Source organism: Procambarus clarkii, chromosome 15, assembly GCF_040958095.1.
Source record: "Procambarus clarkii isolate CNS0578487 chromosome 15, FALCON_Pclarkii_2.0, whole genome shotgun sequence".
Taxonomy (NCBI): domain Eukaryota; kingdom Metazoa; phylum Arthropoda; class Malacostraca; order Decapoda; family Cambaridae; genus Procambarus; species Procambarus clarkii.
This window is the reverse complement of record NC_091164.1, coordinates 7,764,937-7,774,980: the sequence shown is the minus strand read 5'-3', so window position 1 is coordinate 7,774,980 and position 10,044 is coordinate 7,764,937. Positions and strand designations below refer to the sequence as shown.

The 10,044-nt window shown below is 41.8% G+C and overlaps 1 long non-coding RNA gene across 1 annotated transcript; it reads left to right on the top strand.

The window, feature by feature from the left end:
* Positions 1-516: 516 nt before the first annotated feature.
* On the top strand, positions 517-1,492 carry LOC123759225 (uncharacterized). Its single transcript, XR_006773014.2, has 2 exons — positions 517-630; positions 857-1,492. It is a non-coding gene; the product is annotated as an uncharacterized lncRNA (long non-coding RNA).
* Positions 1,493-10,044: the final 8,552 nt, after the last annotated feature.

Below are 10,044 nucleotides of genomic sequence, written 5' to 3'. Positions count from 1 at the left end.
GTCATATTTAAAAAAGAAAAAAAGAAAAAATGCAACAAAGACAATACAAATCTGAACAAAACATGAAAAAAAATGCAGGCAGCCATGTAAATTGTCATCCACACTTCCCTGGAAATAAACATTCTATCCATCTTCCTTATTAAAACTTCTCAATAGCGCGGTCGACAGAGCTTCGGCCTCACACACGCGTGGGGTCCACGGTTCGAGTCTCTTAGAGCCCAGGTGAATGGTAGGAAAGGAAGCCTAATAGGCAGCTGTTGCAGTGTTGTCATTATACGTAGTTGACTGTTATAATTCTGATTTATTAATGTTATTAGTAACTGAGTGAGCGTGGAGTTACCAGTGTGAGGCCTCGCCCGGAGGGCTGTTGTTGTCCGTCTTAAGGAGGGGAGATGGACAACATCTCCACGTTGATCCAAGGATATCCTTATCTTATATCCTTGTTGATGGCGGCATCCTTAACTCAGATTTTTCCTTGTTGCATGCTATGTCTAAAAACGTTTTGTGGTGAGTGATGGAATGTGTAGGTGTGCGAGGGTGTATATAATCTCTTGTAACCTGCTCTCTCAAGACACTCTCCTCCTGCTGCTGCCGCTGGCTCCTCCTTGACACACTCCTTCCAGAGACATGGTGAGTCCTCAGACGCCTGTTGCTTGCAGATGTTAAATCTGTTGCTTTTAGATGTTACATGGAATGTATGAGCGGAACTCTCAGTGGTTTGGTGGAACAAGCCTATAAACCAAAGTCCTATATAGAGGACTACCTCTATATAGGTAGAGTCCTCTCATTGCCGAGGTACAGTGCACTTAAGAGTCCTCACTGAAGTCCCCTTCTACTTCTCTCTCTCCCACCATAGGCCTCCCACACCTGGTGTCTGCTGCTGGTGGCGCTGCTGGTGGTGATGTTGGTGACCGTACCCTCAGCCGCAGCTCCGCAAGACTTCAGAGGCGGCAACTTCCGGCGTGCCAACCCCTTCCTGCAGGGAGACGTCTGGGGCAGAATTTTACATGATAACAGCTTCGAGGTCGGTAATTTTGGATATGACAGCCCCGAGTGGTTCGGACTGGGGTACTCCGGCTAGACTAGGCCAGCTTCCAAAGGCCACTACAGGCCGCTACAGGTAGCTACAGGCCGCCACAAGAAGGAAACTAATTAATGCTACGGGTCTTACAATCAGACAATAATAAGATATCGATCTGTTTGCCACTTTTCATCCTGAGCTGAGGATTTGGTGTTGTGCTTAATGCATGAGGCTATTAAGGCCACAACCATGGCTTACTGACCACCCAGCAAGTATACTGTAGTCCTGAACATAGTCCAGGACTAAAGTAAACTCTCAAGTGTATATTCACCGAGAAGTGGTGTATACCTCTCGGTGTATACTGCATGTCCCTTGTGAACTGATACAATGATCTTTATATTTCTAATGTCTTCCTTCTCTATAATATATGTTTCTGCAATTTATTTATATTAAAATGTATTCGCTGTTCCACACTGTGTTTACTACTTAATCCTAAGGTATCATAATTCCAATCATTCTGTAAATAAATTATCTTCATAAATTTGATCTAGAGTTTATTGAAATTAAATCAAAATCTGTCTGCGTGTCTAGCCGTTGTGGCCCAAGAAAGATAATAAACTAAACCAGTGTTCCAGTTCTTGAGCCCTGCTTCTAGTAACGATTATTTTTGCATACGGTGTAGCGGCATTAAAAGGTTATAGAACAGTATCCCATGACTCGATCACCATATTCTGTGTTAATTAAAGACTCTGTTTTCAAACCATCATGTTCAGGGGTAACTCTAGCAACCACAGGAGATCATCATAACCCACGAATATCAGGTACTAAGTCAGATCTCAGGAATATATAGGGTTGGCTGTAGTTGTGAGAATACTGTACATAGAAACATACATGTTACAAGGCCTAGCAGCTGAGTGGACTGCGCTCGGGGGTCGTAGTCCAAATGGCCTGGGTTCAATTCCTGGCGGAGGCGGAAACAAATTGGCAGAGTTTCTTTTACCCTGATGCACCTGTTCAACTAGCAGTAAATATGTACCTGGGAGTTAGACAGCTACTTCGGGCTGCTCCCTGAGGATGTGTGTGTACTCACCTAATTGTGCTTGCGGGGGTTGAGCTCTGGCTCTTTGGTCCCGCCTCCTTGTGTGTGTGTGTGTGTGTGTGTGTGTGTGTGTGTGTGTGTGTGTGTGTGTGTGTGTGTGTGTGTGTGTGTGTGTATTCACCTAGTTGTATTCATCTAGTTATATTCACCTAGTTGTGTTTGCGAGGGTTGAGCTCTGCTCTTTCGGCTCGCCTCTCAACCGCCAATCACACAACTGTTAGTATCTACTAAGTAATTTTTTTCATACACACACAGATAGACACACACACACACACACACAGATAGATACACACACACACACACACACACACACACACACACACACACACACACACACACACACACACACACACACACACACACACACACACACACACACACACACACACACACACACACACACACAGATAGACACACACACACACACACACACACACACACACACACACACACACACACACACACACACACACACACACACACACACACACACACACTCAGGATAAATATGTCAGGATGAGAAGAGAGGCAGAAAGACCATACGAAAATGACATCGCAAGCAAGGCAAAGACACAGCCTAAATTGCTGCATAGCCACATCAGGAGAAAAACAACAGTAAAGAACAGGTTATGAAATTAAGGATAGGGGCAGAAGGATTCACTACAAACGACAAGGAAGTGTGTGAGAATCTGAAAAAGAAATTCCAGGAGGTCTTCACCTTAGAGCAAGGAGAAATTCCAGAGTTAAGAGAGGGAATAGCTAACCAGGAATCACTGGAAGAGTTTGAGATTACCAGCAGGGAAGTAAGAAAGTGTTTACTAGAGTTAGATGTGACAAAGGCTATAGGCCCAGATGGAATCTCCCCTTAGATACTAAAGGAAGGAGCAGAAGAACTGTGCCTAACACTCTCCATAGTGTTTAACAAATCACTGGCAACAGGGGAACTGCCAGATATTTGGAAAGCAACTAACGTTGTCCTGATATACAAGAAAGGGGATAGACAGGAGGCATTGAACTACAGGCCAGTGTCCCTAACCTGCATACCATGCAAGTTGATGGAGAAGATTGTGCGAAGAAAGCTAGTGGAACATCTGGAGCGAAAGAACTTTGTAACACAACATCAACATGGGTTCAGGGATGGCAGGTCCTGCCTCACAGGGTTAATTGAATTCTACGACCAGGCAACAAAAATAAGGCAAGAAAGAGAAGGGTGGGCAGACTGCATATTTTTTGGATTGTCAGAAAGCCTTTGATACAGTACTGTCGGAAAATCCGACACCATTTAATAAATATATCATACAGACAGATAATAGCTGTATTGTATAAACAAGTTACCCATAGAAAACGTAACTTGTAGTGGAATTACCGTCTAAAGAAAACGGGATATCATCACCACATACTATTATAATTCACCACCTATTATGGTGGGAATTATTCTTAAATACATTAGTCTTTGGACTTTACCATCATAAAAACATCTTATATAAATTAACTTAATTATCAATATTAAAGTAGAGTAAATGTGACCCTTCTATCACTTTCTGACATGTGGACAATGTAAGCCAGGCGTCAGAGTAAGGAAAGGGGCAGCCATTGTTGTGTCACCTCCGAGACGTGTGGAGCAAATTTGGCTCCTATCATATCTGGACAATGTCGGCCAGTAACGTCAATAGTATGGAGTGTTAAACAGCCATTGTTTATATTGAGACCAGAGGCTCACACGGGAGCAAATTCGGCTCCTGTTAATTTTACTTGGACGTAGTGTTATGGAAACCAAAGGTGTACCATTTTCAACACGCTGTCTACAAATTCAAGTTAAGTGTTCTTTCCGAAACCCATGTATCTTCATTTATGGCCATTAATGTCATTATATAGGGTGACCCGGTTAGAGCACGTGGAAGCCTCAAACTAAAGGTAATTAAGCCAGGTCTTCATGTTCCATGTACAGTTTTCTCTGAAATACTTGTCATATATAGGATTCTGGCTTCACAGCTAGCGCACTTTTGACAGGTCAAGACGAGGAAGAGTTTGTGCACCAGTTACCTGGGTGATGGAAGCTACCTCAAAGAGGATAATTTGGTGTCTACACCCTAGTTATACCTGGTGGACTAACCTGCTGTACTATAAGATAAGGAACCTTTTCAATGTATGTAGTTAATACTGTAGTTTGATTGGCTGCATATATATTAATTTAATAAACCCCCCTAATGTGTAGAGGATCGATTTGTGAGAGTGTGAGATTATTGCAGAAATACAGTCCACTTATCATTATACAAATTGCTATCGAAGTATATAAATTAACGTAAATATAAATTCATATAAATTAAATAAATATAAATCTCACAGGTCGGTTCCCACATTATTTGGTCCTTCGAACCGGATGACGGATTATTTGATCCTTTGAACCCACATTTGGTCATCTTAGTATCGGATGAACCAGTTAACCAGTGGATTCATTAAATATACTAGTGCAGTGTTATTTAAACAAAGGCCAGCAGTCAAGACGGCAGCCTAGCCTCGAGGGAGCTCAGGAGCCTCCCTCAGCCCAGTTCAGCTTCGTCAGCGGTTTCATGCACACCCACAGATATTTGGTGGCGTGTTATTTCGTGAAATGACAGCGCTAATATAGAAGCCAGCCAAATTAGTGACTGTGTCGCGAGATGGTTCACGGATTTCGTGGTGTTACATTTCGCGAGAGATTATCTATGAATTTTGTGGACTTTATTTCGCGAGGTCACTAATAATATTTAATACTTCTTGATAATATTAGAAGTTTCATAGAGGCTAATTAAGAGGCTATTATCAATAATTGTGCATATTATTTCTCCAAATAGAGAATTATTTAATATATATTGCACTAGTGATCACAGTATAATATTTACTAATTGCCAACCCACAACAGGGTAGGATATTAACCATTGACTAGTTGAACTATTATCGTTCATCCTAGTCCCATTATTACCATAGTCAGTTGTACTATATTCAACAACCTAACACCATTAATGAATGGTGCTGACTCTATTTTGGGTGTAATTTTTATCAACTCGAGTTGAGTTGTATATATAATAATTTACTTATGATCATTACACCTTTGAGTGATTAATTAGTGTCTCTACCATCCTAGGGTGATATAGAAGAGCTAACCTAAAGGTACTTCCAGTGACACTGGTTTATCACTCAAATCATTAGTGTGTATGATTGTATATATATAATGTGTATTAATTTTAAGTGCTAACCTCTAGTAGAGGTAGGATTATTGCTTAGGGAGTGCATTTTACCCTAGGCTATCATTAGAGCTTGTTCAGTATTATGAGCAGCCCAAGTACAAGCCCCACAAGGCTTCACCAACTAGCCAGTATGGATAATGCTGGCAATGAGAAAACTGTCATACATCTAGTACTACAATTGCTGGATTTACCACAACCTGATCAGACTGCTGACTCATTACAATCCTTCAGCATGGAGTTTGAGTCACTACTAAGAACATTCAGTCTTAAGGTTGATATAACTACTAGTGAATGGATGACCAAAGTAGTCCTTCAACGAAAATTGTCCAGCGATATACTAGATGAATTATATGCACATCAACATAACACCATCCTGACAGTACAGGACATCACTGAAGGTTTACATTCCATCATAAACAAACGACGTGCAAATGAGGAAGTTAAAGCCTCATGCAAGCCTTCAGAAATAGAAAATAATAGTCAATTAAAGGGTAAAACAACCACCCCAAATAAACATCAACCAATTACTCAAACATCAAGTTGCAGAAAATCTGACAATGCAGCAGAATCCTCCAAGCCTACTGTTACTAGTTCACCCAAACCGGTAACTTCCAAACGTGCAGTAGGCTGGGGGACATGTATGTTCTGCAAAAAGAAACATTCAACATACCATTGTGCTAATTATCCAACCAGAGACATTCGTATGGAGCGACTCCAGGAATTAGGGAGATGTGCAAGGTGTCTCAAGTCACACAACATAGACTATTGTGATACCCAATTCAACACCTGTAACAGGTGTAGAAGAGGTAGGCACCATGCAGCACTGTGTAAATATACGAAATTAACGTATTCAAGACCCAAGGTGGAAGATAGCATTCCCACCACAGTACAGTACTGCAAGGTGCAACAAACAAAGAGTGTCCAATCGGCAAAGTCTAAAGGTAATACGACTTTGCCTACTGCCCAAATTACCATCCTGAATAAGAGGGCCAAGGTCCATACCCGTGGGTTGTTTGACCAAGGATCCCAGAGAACATATATTACTAAAAAGCTGGCAGATGAATTACAATTAAGGCCTGTAGCCCAGATGTCATTCAACATCTCAGGGTTTGTAACAGATGCAGGACCTCAAGTCTACCAGGTGGTACAACCATCAGTACGTTTAGGCAGGTACGTCTGTCGAGTACAAGCCATTGTGGTGGACAAAATACCAGTAGACCTACAAGTTCAAGGTCTGAGAGCAACAGCCAAATTCCTGAGAAATAGAGGAATAAAATTGGCAGATAATATTAAGTCTGATCACCTCACCGACTTCGGTCTCCTTGTAGGGACAGACTATTGTCATCGATTCATCGGTAGCCCTACTAAATATCAGGGTATAACCATGTTAAACTCTGCAGGAGGTAAATTACTCTCAGGCCCAGTATCAAGCCTGAGGAGACCTATGCCTGCAGATAAACAATACCAGTAGAAATCTAAATTTGTCAGCTGATTATATTTCTCCAGTAGCATTATACTAAGGAGATTACAGCTGACTATAGTAACAGAGGTTGATGTTAGTATCATCATTTAAAGCTGAAGATGAGTTCATGAGGCTTCAGTGGCAAATCAGTGAACAGTAGCCTAAAACAGCTACAAGTCACTGCGACCAATGTCACTGAACCCACTGCAGTCTCAGAACCATACTTTACTTTAATGATGAGCTATTCAATCTTCTGAATCAATTAACTAAATTAAACCCCAATAAATCTGATGACTGATTTGATACATTTATTATTTAATCAAGATGTATTCCATGGGCCTCAGTGTTTATATATCAGTGACCAGTTACCTGAACAAACTTCAAGTTATATCTAATGTCACTGATCTCACTGCAGTCCCTGAATCATACTTGACTGTAGTACTTGATCACATTCAGTCTTCTGGGTTAAATAATATGTAATAAGGCTTGAATATTAGCCTTTCAAGAGTTGACAGGGAAATGAAATCGCATTAAACTTCTAACCCCTGCAACTCTAGTACGGGACATCCGTCCTGTACGAACAGACACACAAATGTGTGATTACTAACTACTAACATCAAATTAATCTAATAATTCGAAGGAGGAGTATCGGTGTTCGTCTGTTCTAATTAGGACTTCGACCCGTGAGCAGCCCCCTGGGGAATTATGTCGGAAAATCCGACACCATTTAATAAATATATCATACAGACAGATAATAGCTGTATTGTATAAACAAGTTACCCATAGAAAACGTAACTTGTAGTGGAATTACCGTCTAAAGAAAACGGGATATCATCACCACATACTATTATAATTCACCACCTATTATGGTGGGAATTATTCTTAAATACATTAGTCTTTGGACTTTACCATCATAAAAACATCTTATATAAATTAACTTAATTATCAATATTAAAGTAGAGTAAATGTGACCCTTCTATCACTTTCTGACATGTGGACAATGTAAGCCAGGCGTCAGAGTAAGGAAAGGGGCAGCCATTGTTGTGTCACCTCCGAGACGTGTGGAGCAAATTTGGCTCCTATCATATCTGGACAATGTCGGCCAGTAACGTCAATAGTATGGAGTGTTAAACAGCCATTGTTTATATTGAGACCAGAGGCTCACACGGGAGCAAATTCGGCTCCTGTTAATTTTACTTGGACGTAGTGTTATGGAAACCAAAGGTGTACCATTTTCAACACGCTGTCTACAAATTCAAGTTAAGTGTTCTTTCCGAAACCCATGTATCTTCATTTATGGCCATTAATGTCATTATATAGGGTGACCCGGTTAGAGCACGTGGAAGCCTCAAACTAAAGGTAATTAAGCCAGGTCTTCATGTTCCATGTACAGTTTTCTCTGAAATACTTGTCATATATAGGATTCTGGCTTCACAGCTAGCGCACTTTTGACAGGTCAAGACGAGGAAGAGTTTGTGCACCAGTTACCTGGGTGATGGAAGCTACCTCAAAGAGGATAATTTGGTGTCTACACCCTAGTTATACCTGGTGGACTAACCTGCTGTACTATAAGATAAGGAACCTTTTCAATGTATGTAGTTAATACTGTAGTTTGATTGGCTGCATATATATTAATTTAATAAACCCCCCTAATGTGTAGAGGATCGATTTGTGAGATTGTGAGATTATTGCAGAAATACAGTCCACTTATCATTATACAAATTGCTATCGAAGTATATAAATTAACGTAAATATAAATTCATATAAATTAAATAAATATAAATCTCACAGGTCGGTTCCCACAAGTACCACACAAGAGGCTAGTGAGAAAGCTGGAGATGCAGGCTGGAGTGAAAGGGAAGGGACTCCATTGGATAAAGGAGTACCTAAGCAACAGGAGACAATGAGTCAGTGTGAGGGGTGAGGTCTCAGATTGGCGAGACGTTACGAGTGGAGTCCTGCAGAGGTCAGTCCTTGGATCTACACTGTTTCTGATATATGTAAATGATCTCCCAGAGGGTATAGATTCGTTTTTCTCAATATTTGCCGACGATGCAAAAATTATGAGGAGGATTGAAACAGAGGATGACAGTAGGAGGCTACAAGATGACCTAGACAGACTGAGTGAATGATCCAACAAATGGTTGTTGAAGTTCAACCCGAGTAAATGCAAAGTAATGACACTAGGCAGTGGAAACAGGAGGCCAGACACAGTATACAGAATAGGAGATGAAGTACTTAATGAAACAGTCAGAGAGAAAGATCTTGTAGTTGATATCACACCAAACTTGTCTCCTGAAGCCCACATAAAAAGAATAACGTCTGCGGCATATGCGAGGCTGGCTAACATCTGAACAGCGTTCAGGAACCCGTGTAAGGAATCATTCAGAATCTTGTACACCACATATGTAAGACCAATCCTGGAGTATGCGGCCCCAGCATGGAGCCCGTACCTTGTCAAGCACAAGACGAAGCTGGAAAAAGTCCAAAGGTATGCTACTAGACTAATCCCAGAACTAAGAGGCATGAGTTATGAGGAAAGGCTGCGGGAAATGCACCTTACGACACTGGAAGACAGAAGAGTAAGGGGGGACATGATCACAACCTACAAAAATCCTCAGGGGAATCGACCGGGTAAACAAGGAAAAACTATTCAACACTGGCGGGACGCGAACAAGGGGACACAGGTGGAAACTGAGTACCCACATGAGCCACAGGGACGTAAGAAGGAACTTTTTCAGTGTCAGAGTAGTTAACGGATGGAATGCATTAGGCAGTGATGTGGTGGAGGCTGACTCCATACACAGTTTTAAATGTAGATATGATAGAGGCCATTAGGCTTAGGAACCTGTACACCTGTTGATCTGTTGAGAGGCGGGACCAAAGAGCCAAAGCTCAACCCCCGCAAGCACAAATAGGTGAGTACAAATAGTTGAGTACACAAACACACACACACTCACACACACACACACACACTCACACACACACACAGCCTCCCGCAGGTGGAGGGATTCCTTTCCCCCCTCCCTGAGAGCGTTTCCCATGCTCTGGGGGGTCATACCTTCCCTGAAAGCACATCCCGGACTCTGGGGGGGATTCATCCCGTCCCTCAGAGCTCTTTCGGGACTTTGAAGGATTTATCCCCTCCCTGAAAGCGCTTCTCCGGGCTCATGAGTGCTCTCAGCACTGCGTGTTGAGCTGACAGACATGAAGTGGCGTCACCTGGGTTTGTATA